The sequence below is a fragment of the Pinus tabuliformis genome, chromosome 7, assembly GCF_031772625.1.
Source record: "Pinus tabuliformis cultivar Carrire ecotype Pingquan chromosome 7, CPIR1, whole genome shotgun sequence".
NCBI lineage: Eukaryota > Viridiplantae > Streptophyta > Pinopsida > Pinales > Pinaceae > Pinus > Pinus tabuliformis.
Window position 1 is genome coordinate 477,723,592 of NC_142293.1, and position 14,250 is coordinate 477,737,841.

Consider the following 14,250-nt stretch of genomic DNA (forward strand, 5'->3'; position numbering starts at 1 on the left):
TATACATAGTTGGCATTAAAATATTTTATTTATAAGCTACAATATTCACATTAAAATTAATTTTTAATTCACATATTTTTATATACACATCAATATTAATTAAGTTTTTATATTGAAATATTTTATTTATAATTTACATTTATTATTTATTTATTTAATTTTTTCAAATGCTATGTATCAACTTTATACTAAGAATGAAGTGAATTACACATCACCCTCTTATATGAAATTAAACTTTTAATTACTTCTTTCCCTTTGCAAATTGAAATATTTTATTATTGTTAACATTTATACATATAACTATATAACTTTCTCTCTAGTTAGTACATATACATGAAATTAATCTTCAAATATATCAATTAACATGGATATTTAAATAGTCCATGTAAGTCTTATATTGAATATCCCACCCACCCTTTTGGAGTCTTCTAGATTGAATGGGAGGTGTTAATTTTAACTAACCTAACCTCTATGGTCTCCTTATGAAGATGGGGTTATAAAGATCCTCCTTTCTCAAAGTCAATGAAATTAACTTTGGATAACACCATTGTGTTCAACCCATCAAGAGATTTTCGACGATATACATATTATCTCAATCCAATATCTGGATTAAAATTTATGCCCATTTAAAGTTTAGTCATTTAATTCCTACCACATAGGTAAGGACGACCTACCATGTGGCACCCCCACCTCACCCCGGGGGTTCCACGTCCTACTTGAAACCAACATGTTCATGGTTGATTCAATGTAGCACATGCCACATCACACAGCCTATGGGCCCCACGAGCCTAGACTTTAGCATGTAAACCCAACATTTTATATTATATCCATTTTATAAGAATCAATGTTAAACCTCACACTACTTTCCCGCTCAACACGACATAGGTTGCACACCTTTAAACACATTGGCATTCCACATTAAGTGTGAGGCCCTCCTTGCCTTCCAATGATTAAAGCAGGGTTTTGACACACTTTGTCGCTTACAGGACTAAACAACACACATCTACCCCTTTTGAAGAAGATCGTGAAAGGGGGGAGATGTGCACAAAAGTGCATGTCCATTTCCCTAAAGTGTTACAATAATTCTTGATGTTAGAAAAAAAACATGAATGAGAATCTTCAGGTCCTTTGACACAAATTTTTACACCACACCTTCTATCAGGAAGACCAAACAGAAAGGTCATGCCTTGCTGATGCCTTACCCACATCATGATGACATCAACCTGCCATGTGGCATCCTCCAAATGTGCCACGTATCATCCAAAACTAGCCCCCTTGACCATCTAAAAAGGCCATTTTTTCTACCAAGTGTCACGTTAGAAGCATGTCACATCACCAGTGTTTCCACATCATCGATCCACATCATCTAGCATGTGGCATACACATACCCATACCTAGTATACATAGGATCTTCTTCCTCATCTTAAGTCATGGGTCCCATTGGGTCCCAAACCTTCATGGAAATCAACAATTCTTCATTATACGAATTTTGGGTCAACTTTGGGTTTCCTTCTTCTCTTTCCATTCCTTTCTCTGTCTCCCAAGATATATATTTTCCATCCCTCCACTGCACCACATCGCCACCACACCAAAGCTCCAGGACATAGTCAAGGCATATGGAAAATGTGGCACAATGAAAATTTGAACTTTCATGTCCAGTAATGGGAACATTCTCATCTCGCATTTTCCATCAACTCCTTGGTTATATCCATATATAAAACTCTTAACACTAGGTGTGGTGCAAATTAATGCTAATAACCATCATTAATGATTAATCATAAGATTAGCGGTGAAGTGCATAGATTAAGTTAATGCCTCTACTCATTGTAAATTCTTCGAATACTTTTTGTCATGCCAGGAGGTAACTCCTCAAATGAGGGTCTGACTCTTGGGTTTCGCCTCTCGATTACTCTTCCTTTTCCATTATTTATTATTTACATTATTTACAATTGTTCACCCAATCCCCATGATTAGGTGTGAACATTCCCCCCCTTAATATGAAGGGATGTTGGTGAGTCCAAGCATCGTTCTGAATCTTTCAAGTTTTTCTCTTCCAAGCGCTTTGGTGAAGATGTCTGCAATCTTCTCATTAGTGGAACAATGGCGTAGATGGATTTTCTTAGCCTCAACATGATGTCGAATCAGATGGTATTTTGTATTGATCTGCTTCGTTAGATCAAGGAACTTTGGGTTCTTGGCCAACTTTATTGCAGAGGTGTTGTCAATCATGAGTGGAGTTGAATGTACTTGTTTTAAGTGCAAATCTTCCAAAATTTTACTGAGCCACACAATTTCTTTTGTTGCCTCAGGTGTTGCCACATATTCTCCCTATGTTGTGGAATCTGTTGGAATTGATTGTTTGTGTGATCTCCATGAGACATCTACTAATCCAAGACTCATAACATAACCAGAAGTAAATACACCAGTTTCTTTGTCTCCATCGAAGTCTGAATCAAAGTATCCAATCAAGCTGAAGTCACCCACCTGTGTATACTTGAGTCCAAAGTCTTGAGTTCCCTTCAAGTACTTTGGTACTCCTTTTGCAGCAAACTAATGTCCCTCACAACGCTTTTGCATAAACCTCGAGAGGATTCCAACAGAAAACGAAATGTCTGGTATGGTAGTAGTTAGGTAGTTGAGACTTCCTACAAGTTGTCTATACTTTGTTGCATCCCCAAATTCTTTTCCTTCAATGGATGTGAGATTTAAGTTTTGTTCCATTAGAGTAGTTAGAGGATTGCACTCAACCATGCCAAACTTGTTCAAGGGATCTCCAATGTACTTCTTTTGAGAAAGGAATATAGATTTCAGATGTTGAGTTACTTCAATACCAAGATGGTAATGAACATTCCCCAAATCATTCATTTCAAAACCCTTCCTCAATTCTTTCTTTATGGATGTAATGTAGCTGTCATTGTTCCCTATCATCAAAATATAATCCACATATACCACAAGATATTCAATTGTTTTGCCAACTTTCTTAACAAATAAAGTTGTATCATCAAGATCATAATGTTTGAAATTGAGTTTCAGGAGATGTTATGAGATCTACTATGACTTGACCTGACCTCATAAGTCCAGTTAAGGAAATAGAGTCAACAAACTAAAACTTTACTCACCTTCCCCATGAGCTACAAGACACTCACGGGCTAGAGAACCACCCCAAGTGGCTAATCCTTGAGCTGAGTTTTTTTTTCACGGAGAAAACTCCCCAACCACATGCTTGACAAGGTAAGGGAGCAGTTGTGAGCCTATAACCGCATGCATAATCTTACTTCCTAGTGATTCTAACCCAAAGCTAAAGTTCAGAGGCTGCAATTCTGGATTTTGAGCCATCATTTTAGGCTAGCCTCTAGACCACTACCCATAGCTCAATGCGATTTTCCAAAATCATAAATTGCATAAGAACAAAGGTATTCATACAAAAATTAAACAAGAATCTGACCTAATGAGGCTTGACAATGACAATCATTTCGTCAAAGACATGGTAAACATGTAAGATACAGGTCATGAATGCATATTTGATCATGGGAGTTTGAAACTTATCTAAGAATCACCAAGAAGGTTTAATTCCCTCTCAAAATAGCTAGAATAAGACTTGCTATCCCATGCATTCATTAACTGTAGAAATTCTCACTGTAGATCACCTGATAATGCAATATACTAAAGCAAAATATTTGATCTACTTCTACAAACAAACTTGCAGAAGCTTAATCGATTTTGAGTAAGATCAAATAGAACACATATAACAGAGAATAAGAAATCAATCACACATGAACATAGAAGAATACTCTGGGGAAAGCCTCAACTAAAAACCCCGATTTTTGTATTATCATACAAGTGGAAATATCTCCGGATTACACAAAGCTTTAGCTCACAAGCTATCCAGCGCTTAGTACAATCCCTCAATGCTGCTCATAGACTGAATAGACACAACATATGCCTTCCTTCAGTCCTCCAATCCTTCTATTTCCTTGTGCAGTTTCTCCTAGGTCCTCTAGCTGTATCCTGTGTGATTCTCACCTCACACACTGCTCTGACCTCTGAAATAACTGTGAAATCCTGAAGGAGTGAATTCCTTCTGCATGGATGAGTTTCCTTTATAGGAAAATTCCTCCAACTGATCGTACATTGTCCCTTCCTTTAATCTCAACTGGGTCTTTCTCTGAATTGACATGCATGAGTTATTTATGAGAGAATATTTAGTTATTTGGAGAAAACTAGTTACATGCATGCATGCATCAACTAACAGAACTCACAATTAGTTCCTTAAACTGTTTGGAACTAATTTAACTAGACTTAACTCAGTTAACTGAGCTAACTAATTACAACTCAAATACAACTCATCCTTATCCCCTTAATTAAAGGATAACTTCCTCAATCAAAGGGATAACTGTTGCATGTCTTCACATAGACTTCATGTTTGATTTTCTCCAACTAATTAACTCAAGATGAATTAATTAATTATTTTTCAAGCAGCTGGTGAGACTAAATTCGAATTTTAATTCACAATTCTAATTCAAGGACAAACTAAAATTGGAATATATTGAATGCTATTTTTAGCATTTCTTATTGCTATTCTCAACACTCCCTCTCAACAAGAAAGGAATTCAACTCGATCCCGATCCTGAACCTTTGGAATGTTTTACATGCAACACTTCTCTCAAGTGTTGTTGCTCCAACAACTTTAGAAACTAAAAAAAATCCAACTTAAATCAGAATGATGCATTTGTCATCAAAGTCTCTGACTGTTATTGCCTCTGTCGACTGAAAACTCTGTGCTTCTGCTGACTCTGCCTCTCTATACTATTTTCAGTCCTTCTCTGCGCTCTTCAGTATCTGACTGCTCTAGCCTCTGTCACTTTGATCTCTGACTGCATCAATCCCACTGATTCCTCCCACTACTATGTACTTTGGGCTCCCGTAACAAGGTACGATCCATGAGATAAAACCTCTCAATGGACCCTGCCCAATTTCAACCTTCTTGAGGCTATCACTTCACATCGCCCCACCTCACACCTAGCGGTATGGCTGCATGTGATTCCTCTACCCACTTCTCCAATTGTGGCTCCTCTACAATTTTCTGAGACTTCTTCTGGGGCTGCATGTTGAGAGGTAATTTACTCTCCCTCTCAACCACAAAGTCTTTAACATTTTCTTTGCTTCTCAAGGCTTTGCATGCATCTTGTACCTCAAGTGCATACAGGTTCTTGGCTAGCACACCAATCTGTTTCATCTTTCCTGCCATCACAAAATTTTATGGAAAAAAGAGCTGATTTTAAATCAGTGATATCTCCCTTATCCGAACTTCGATTCAACTGATTTTTTTTTGAATTTGGGTATTTTTTCGCAAGGAATCCAGATATGCTATTTGTTTCTGAAAATTTTGCACAAGAATCTTCAGATCTGCTTTGCAAACTTGTAGCCCAATTTTTTTCCTATAAACCTCGCTCTGATACCATGTAGAAATTATCACTGTAGATCACCTGATAATACAATATACTAAAGCAAAATACTTGATCTAGTTCTACAAATAAACTTGCGGAAGCTTAATCAATTTTTAGCAAGATCAAATAGAACACATATAACAGAGAATAAGAAATCAATCACACATGAACATAGAAGAATACTCTAGGGAAAGCCTCAGCTAAAAACCCCGATCTCTGTATTATCATACAAGTGGAAATATCTTCGGATTACACAAAGCTTTAGCTCACAAGCTATCCAACTCTCAGTAAAATCCCTCAATGCTGCTCATAGATTGAATAGACACAACATATGCCTTCCTTCAGTCCTCCAAGCCTCCTATTTCCTTGTGCAGTTTCTCCTGGGTCCTCTAGCTGTGTGCTATGTGATTCTCACCTCACACACTGCTCTGACCTCTGAAATAATTGCGCAATCTTGAAGGAGTGAATTCCTTCTACATGGATGAGTTTCCTTTATAGGAAAATTCCTCCAACTGATAGTACATTGTCCCTTCCTTTAATCTCAATTGGGTCTTTCTCTGAACTGACATGCATGAGTTATTTATGAGAGAATATTTAGTTATTTGGAGAACACTAGTTGCATGCATGCATGCATCAACTGACTGAACTCACAATTAGTTCCTCAAACTGTTTGGAACTAATTTAACTGGACTTAACTAAGGTAACTAATTACAACTCAAATACAACTCATTCCTAACTCCTTAATTACGGGATAACTTTCTCAATCAAAGGGATAACTGTTGCATGTCTTCACATAGACTTCATGTTTGATTTTTTCCAACTAATTAACTAAATTTGAATTTTAATTCACAATTATAATTCAAGGAAAACTAAAATTGGAATATACTGAATGTTATTTTTAGCATTTCTTGTTGCTATTCTCAACATTAACCATCAAATACTTATCAAATCTTGAACAAAGACATAGTTAGATCACATTATAGATCCATGTTTATAACCAACATATAACCAGATTCTTAAACATGACAGAACAACCATCAAATCCACATAATAACAAATACAAGTGCCCATGAATTACTATAGGAAAAATAGAACTTATTAACATATGGAAAATCCAACCAAGTCAGGGTCTTCCACGTGCCACTCGACCATATATTGGGATGAACCAAATCTCTCTTTCAACCAACCACCCCTGTGTCATATTCCAAATATGAATGTGGGATATCAAGAGATAAAAAACTAGGGCTTCCCAGAGATTAAACTTTTAACAAGGGTCTAATCACTACAAGGAAAGCACCAATTAATAGAACTTTTAACAAATACACTTTTTCTTGTTCTCTTTTTAGTGGAGGTGAATAGATAAGGAAAAGTTTTTAGAAGAGTATTTTTTGAGCACATAAACCTGTAAAGTCTTGACAATCACATTTTCATAGCACCCCCTCTCTCTTGATAGATATACATCCTCCCATGTTCAATTTTTGTAAAATACATACATTGAAAAAGATGCAACATGGTAAGGAAAACACATAATTTTGCTTGTTATTAAGTTCAACACACATGTACATCATGTTACCAACCATGCTAGTTTTAGGGTTAATATGAAACCTAAATTTTGCTAAAATGACAATTTAAAAAGAGGAGGCATTAATATGTACAATACCATGCACACTACATTAGGCTAATATTTGATTAAAAAATGTTAATGCACTAAATAAAATAGCTACATTGATTCAATTTATACAATGTGTAGTGTAATAAGTTTTAAAAAGATTGTTTTGCAATATGCACTAAACATATCATTCCTCTAGTGTGATCTAAATAGACCATTGCATTAAGGTCCCATTAAATTATTTTATTTAAAAAATGGCTTTTGAAGTGTATTAAACATAGCTATACATTTGTGCATAACACCAACATATGTAACAAGGCACATTAAGATATTTTATAAAGGAAAACATGTTAGCAGTGTTCCCCATACCTATCAATGTGCTAATGCATTGGAATATGAGGCACATTGGGGTAGGGTAAAAAAAACACAAACCAAATTATTATTTCAATTTTCCTCTAGTACTTACACATGTTCAAGCTTCAATGCTCTCTGAAAATGTAATAATGAAGGAGAAAACCATAACATAATCCTATAACATGATGTTAATAGATCCATAATGTCCATTTATTATACGTTTAGTTTTTTAGTTTTTAAAAGGTTCATATACTATGCATTCAATCCTGTTAATATTACTGTATATCCCATGATCCAAAGCAATCGTAAAATATGTAAAAGAAAATGTATACTTTATCTCTAGATCCAATAATATATATTAGATTATGTAAACCATAACATAAACCATATTAGTTAATCTACTTTTGGGTTTTTATTGATGGCATTCAATAGTTTTGTTGTGTTAGTCATGTTATATGTCTCGTAAGATCTCTTTAGTCATATCTCATATATACAAATTCTATGGCATGTCACCTCATTAATTTGAGTGTTTCATGCAATTTCAAACTAAGATTCAAGATTTAATAAGTCATTTGTGTGTTATGCTCATTTCATTTTTTCCTTATGTTATATATGTGAAATCTTTTAACATAATTATGTTATTGAAGGGTAATTTTTTAATTAAATTTTTATTGACGAAATGTTAATTTATTATGATAACATCACTCTCGAAGGGAAAAATTTTAAACATAACATTTCGAAGGGAAGAATTTTAAACATAACGTTTTTTGACAATAAGCATAGTGACCTAAAACGTAAAAAATAATTGTATGAAAGGTAAAGAGAAATCCAAATTCCAACCCTAGTGTGGACAGACAGTTGTTGTCTACGAGATAGTCTGTATGCTTCCACTATTTAGAAAATGTTGTGTACAGGGATTCTCCCATGTGATTTTTTGCAAATCTCCCAGGTAGGTCTGGAATTTCAATTCAAATTTATCTTACGTCTAACATGGAAATTTGATGACTATCATTTTTTCTTGTCTTTTAAAGTTTTAGATTCATGCGTGAGAGGTAATGAGAGACATCGATAGGTGAGAGATAATGAAAGAGAGGTAGGTAGTAAGTTGGCTTGCAAAGAAGTTATACTAAGAAGAAGAATCTTTAAGCACATTAACTCTAGTTAACCTACTGTGTTCAGATAATCTCACTATTCCAATTAATTTCAATTTGTAGTTATACTGAGAAGAAGAAGAATCTTTAACCACGTTAACTCTAGTTAACCTACCATGTTCAGATAATGTCACTATTCCAATTAATTTATGTTTTTCTTTTGGTATCTATAAAAATCTCATTAACAACCAATGTAACTAAACAGATTTAGTGACAATAAAATAGATGTTGCACCTAAATAGAGTGGGTGACAAGAAATATATGTTGCATTAATCGTTATCAGGATAATATCGGCATGAGGAAAAAATCAGAAAAAATCGTAATTATCGGGAAAAAATCGGAAAAAATCAGGAAAAAATCGATCGGTAAAAAATATTCATTTTTTTCATTTTTTTCAATTTTTTTAATATCTAAACCATCTACAACATAAAATAAATACATTGACAAATAAATATGATAAAAGAACTAATATATAAAATGTTTAATATCATTTCTAGTGCTAAAATCACACATAACAGTGAATCATGTCCTGAATAGTAAGTCCTGACTCCTGAGTCCCAACTCAGCCTCAAAATATCAACAAAAAATATAATAATGTATGTCATGAGTCATAATGTCATATACAATAAAATGAAAAAAATAACTAAAGTCTAATACTATTGATTTCCTCTGGCCCTCTTGCGAGAAAATGCCACAGCTTTCCCTTTCCCTCTAGATGTAGATGTTGGTGCTTGTGGAGTTGGCAGTGGAGTCTGCTGTGCTCTAGAAGTTGAAGAACTAGAAGTAGGAGCTATAGGAGGTAGACCACGTCCTCTACTAGTGGCAGGGGTAGCCCAGGCAGGTGGTGTCACCTCCTCCTCCTGTTCCTCCTCCTCCTCCTCCTGCTCCTCCTCCCCCTCCATTACATCCCGCACTAACCAATCATCAGTAGACTCCATGAGAGGCCTCTCGGCCTCAACCCTCCATGCAGCAGTGGTGTCAATCCCATCTAATGAGATGGCCTCCATATCAGGTGTCCTCTCAAGTTGCCTCACCCATAATCGAAGATTGTAGTAGACATAGACCATGTCATTAAGTCACTGGGACTCCAACCTGTACAAAGATCATGAAATAATAATTAACAATTATAAAAAAATATTGTTTAATGAATTCAAAAATTTATTTGGAAATTTGCAATATTTTAAATGTTTAAGTGTTAACCTATTGCGCTTTTTTTTGTTTATTTTTTCAAATACACTCCAGTTGTGCTCACATCTTGAGGAGCTACATGTTTGGATGAGGATGCAAATGGAAAGCTTTTGCAGAAGGGGTACCCTGCCACCATACATTCTCCACCATGCATCTACAACAAAATTACAAATAAAATTTTAAATAAACATAAGAAAAAAATGGAATTTGAAGATACAATGAAATTTGAAACAAAGTTACAAACTAAAAAATACCAGGCATTTTAATTGTCCTATCAGTCACAACCATGTCAAAGCCAAATGTGCCACCTGCCATCCTATATGTCTCAATTTCTTTAGAGATCTCTATACGTTCTGCTGGAGATCACACCATCTTCTGGACACAGGATAAGAATCCATCCATGATCTCAGCATCAAATACAAACCCACATGCATAAGAAAATGCGGGGTTCAGGAAAAGTCGAGCAGCATGAATGGGACGATGGAGTGTGTTGTTCCATCGCTCATCAATCACTCCCCATAGGAGGAGTTGTCTCTAAAACCCATCATCTCCCTTATCATCATAGTAGGCCCGAATGGCTTCTTTGGCCCTGTCCATGGCCTCATACAAATAGCCCATTGCGGGCTTCTCACCATCAACTAATCGAAGAACCTTTACCAAAGGTTCAGTAACAGCGCACACCTCCTGCACTCTCGCCCAGAAGTCTTCCTGGTATGAAACTAGTCTGCATACGGCCTCTCCCTTTAGTTTGTGGCTCATTGGCAAAACACGCCACTCCTCTGAAAGAAAAATTCTCTTCACATCCCACATAGAATTCAAGAGGGATTGAAGAGATATGAAATTGGTGGCAAACCGTGTAATGGCAGGGCGCACTAACTCTTTGTTGTTGGTGAATCTTCTCATCAAGCTAAGCACAGATGTATGGTTATATATAAATTTTGTAATTCTTTTGGATGACTCAACAATATCTTTGACAAAGGGAATTTTCCCTATGTCCTCCAACATCAAATCAATACATTGTGCAGCATAAGGTGTCCAAAATAAAGTAGGATTCTTGTTCATAAGAATCCTGCCAGCAGCAACATAATTTGCAGCATTGTCTGTTATGACTTGGACAACATTTTCTGCACCCACCTCCAAAATAAACACATCTAGCAAATCACATAAAGTTCTTGCATCTTTGATTTGTGCAGATGCATCAACAGATTTGATAAGCATAGTCCCCTTGGGACAACTAACTAGGAAGTCTATAAGGGTTCTCCCCTTTTGGTCAGTCCAACCATCTGACATAACAGTGCACATCCTGTTTGTGCCTATGATGCCCTAAAATCCTCCAATCTTTGGGTGCAGTCAAGCTTTTCATCTTGAAGAATCCAGCCTATGAAATCATAATAAGAAGGGATTTTGTACCCTGGGCCAACAGTTGCAATAGCATCAATAGCAGGTTGGAAAAGTGAATTATTCCTTACAATGCTGAAAGGAATATCACTCCAAAGGATAAATTTTTCCAGCAACTTGTTAGCTTGTTCTTTCTCAGTTCTTTTTAGCATTGAACTAATAGATGGCTGTGAACCAGGTGTGGTTCGAGGAACTAGTGCTGTAGTAGAACCAGTGCCACTTGCTTCAGCTAACTTTTTTAGTTGCCTCTTCACTTCTTCTTTGGCCTCTCTATTCTAGTCTAAAGCTTCCAACGCTTTCATGGCTCTTTGGATGAGTTCAGGATTTGTATTTTTGCAAGGCCCTACATCAAATCCAGGTATTTTTGCAAGGTGATACTTCAATATGTACACCCCCCCGGACATATGGTGCCCACCCAACTTGCAAGCCAAGTTTAGTCTATCATTCGGAGCATCAGGTTTAGCATATTCCCAGAAAGGATCTAATTTCCTTGGCATGTTTGATTTTGAACTTTGAAGTTGAAAACTTGAATTGTGTTTCGTTGAAGTTGTGAACCTATGGGGAAATAAGGATTACAATTTAGTATTTACAAGTTACAAACTTACAATTTAGTATTTTAATTTTTACATTGTACAAAAACTAAAAAAAATTACATACATTTTAAGAAACCCCATTCCAAACCCAACCAAAAAAACTAAAAAAACAATACATTGGACAAATGTCAAAAACCCCATTCCAAACCCAACCAAAAAAACTAAAAAAAAAATTACATTGGACAAATGTCAAAAACCCCATTCCAAACCCAACCAAAAACATTGAAAAAAAACAAAAACAAAGTTTCAAAACAATGAAAACAAAAAAAAATTGGTGCCCATACCGTTTTTATGGAGATAATCGGTCTCCTCCTTAGCACACTCTTTGATTTTCTTCTCCACGCAGTTGATTTAGCTCCAAGCCTCTCCAAGCAAAATCTCCAAGCCTCTCCAACACTCCAATGCCATCCGTGCACTCTGCTGTGCAAATGAAATGAAAAAAAATCATTTTTTGGCTTATAAAACCACTCTGCCCCGACATTCAACGATAAATTGGGGAAAAATCGTGATTTTTTCGAAAAATTCGTGTATAAAAAAAAACGCGAGTAATACTCGCGATATTCTCGTTTTCATGAAAAAATCGCACTAAATCGATAAAATCACGATTTTAACAACACTAGTTGTACCTGTTGGTGACAAGAAAATAGATGCTGCACCTAAACAGAGTGGGTGATATGAAATAGATGTTGTACTTGAACAGAGAAGAGAAATAGAGGTCACAACTAAACAGAAAGGATATTCTTTTCCTGGTAAATCACTTCTTGGAATTTGTATCATTACAAAACTACAAAATTGTCTAACATATTTAGTGACAAGAAAATAGATGATGCACCTAAACAGATTCAGTGGCAAGAATGTTACAACTATAATTAAATATACTGTCTGACTTCATTTAGAATTTAAATCCTGCATTAAAAAACTGTAAAATTGTCTAAACTCTTTTTCAGCCTGTAATAGAAATAGCACCACGTATGGATTCTGCAACAACCTCTGAGGACATTCTCGGAACCTATGGCCTTCGAACTATGGAGGAAATTCCTAGAACGTATGGCCTCGGAATCACCAGAGTGATCAAGGATAGATATGATTACTTCGTCAAAGAAAGTCCACAAGAATTCTTTAAAAGTCGAATGATGAAGTACAAGAGCATTGTTTATAGAGTGAATCTACCACCACGACCGCCACTGTTCCTGGAAGCACAAGCCATTGTTCTTTGGCAAGCCTTATTTCCTATGCAATGTGTTATTTAATGCCCCCAAGTAAATCCTCTACATTTCTCCATAAAGACGAAGCACATGGATTACTGCATGGCTACCATGAGCATGCATGTAACTTCATTACCGTATTTCTGATCGCTCAAACTTTTCGAGTAGGCTTGCCCTCATTTTCCAGTGTGAAGTGCTGGCACAACCATAATTAATAGTTAATAAATAGATATGTGTAATTATTGAAAGCGTGGGTGCAGGTATGAGGTAATAAAAGCTCAAAAAGCGTGTGCAGATAATGGTTTAATAACTGGAACATAGTACACTGAGTTTTGTTTCGGATTAGATTCGCTTTCAAAACTTTGCTTCCTCCATTGCCAAACACCGGTTTATAAAATTATTTAGACTTAATTAAAACTCACCCCTTCACTTCAAATATGTGATTCTGTGGATAAAATAAAATAACTAAAGACATGATGCTAAAATATATATTTTTTTAAATATTTTATATAGAAAAGTAGAAAACTAATAAAATATAAATAATGAAAATATTAGATATTAGTTAATAACTTATGTGTGGGGAAGGATATATTTAAGGGTATAGGTAAAGAAGAAATAGTTTAAAAGTTTTATTTTTTTATTTCATAAAATTATATTAATGAAGTTTGGAGGGGTAAAAATTGTGAGAAGGATATATTTAAGGGTATAGGTAAAGAAGAAATAGTTTAAAAGTTTTATTTTTTTATTTCATAAAATTATATTAATGAAGTTTGGAGGGGTAAAAATTGCGAGGATAAATTTATTTATAGCACATGAGAGAAACAAATGTATTATAATTAATTTATATTCTATTATTAATGTAAAATGAGAGTTTTTTTATTTGCATAACATAAATTTGAATTTCACATTTTAAAAAAATCAAGTTATATGGATATAAATAGTTCTGTCAATATCATTTTGTTTGTCTCATATTAATTTCTCCTTGAATTCCCATTGTTTAATTTTTTTGTGAAAATAAGATTAATATATAAAAATTGTGGTGTATGGTTTAATCCCATGAAAATAACAACTAAATTTATAATAACTATTTGAGTAAATAAATATTAGGGGAATTTTGAGATCACCAATAAACCTCACAAAAAAAAATTGTATTAACAAAATAAAATTTAAAAGAACAAATAATATTCAAATGATAATAGTCTTTAGAAAATAAAATTAATATATAAAAAAATGTGTTGTATGGTTTAATCCCATGAAAATAACAACTAAATTTATAATAATTATTTGAGTAAATAAATATTAGGG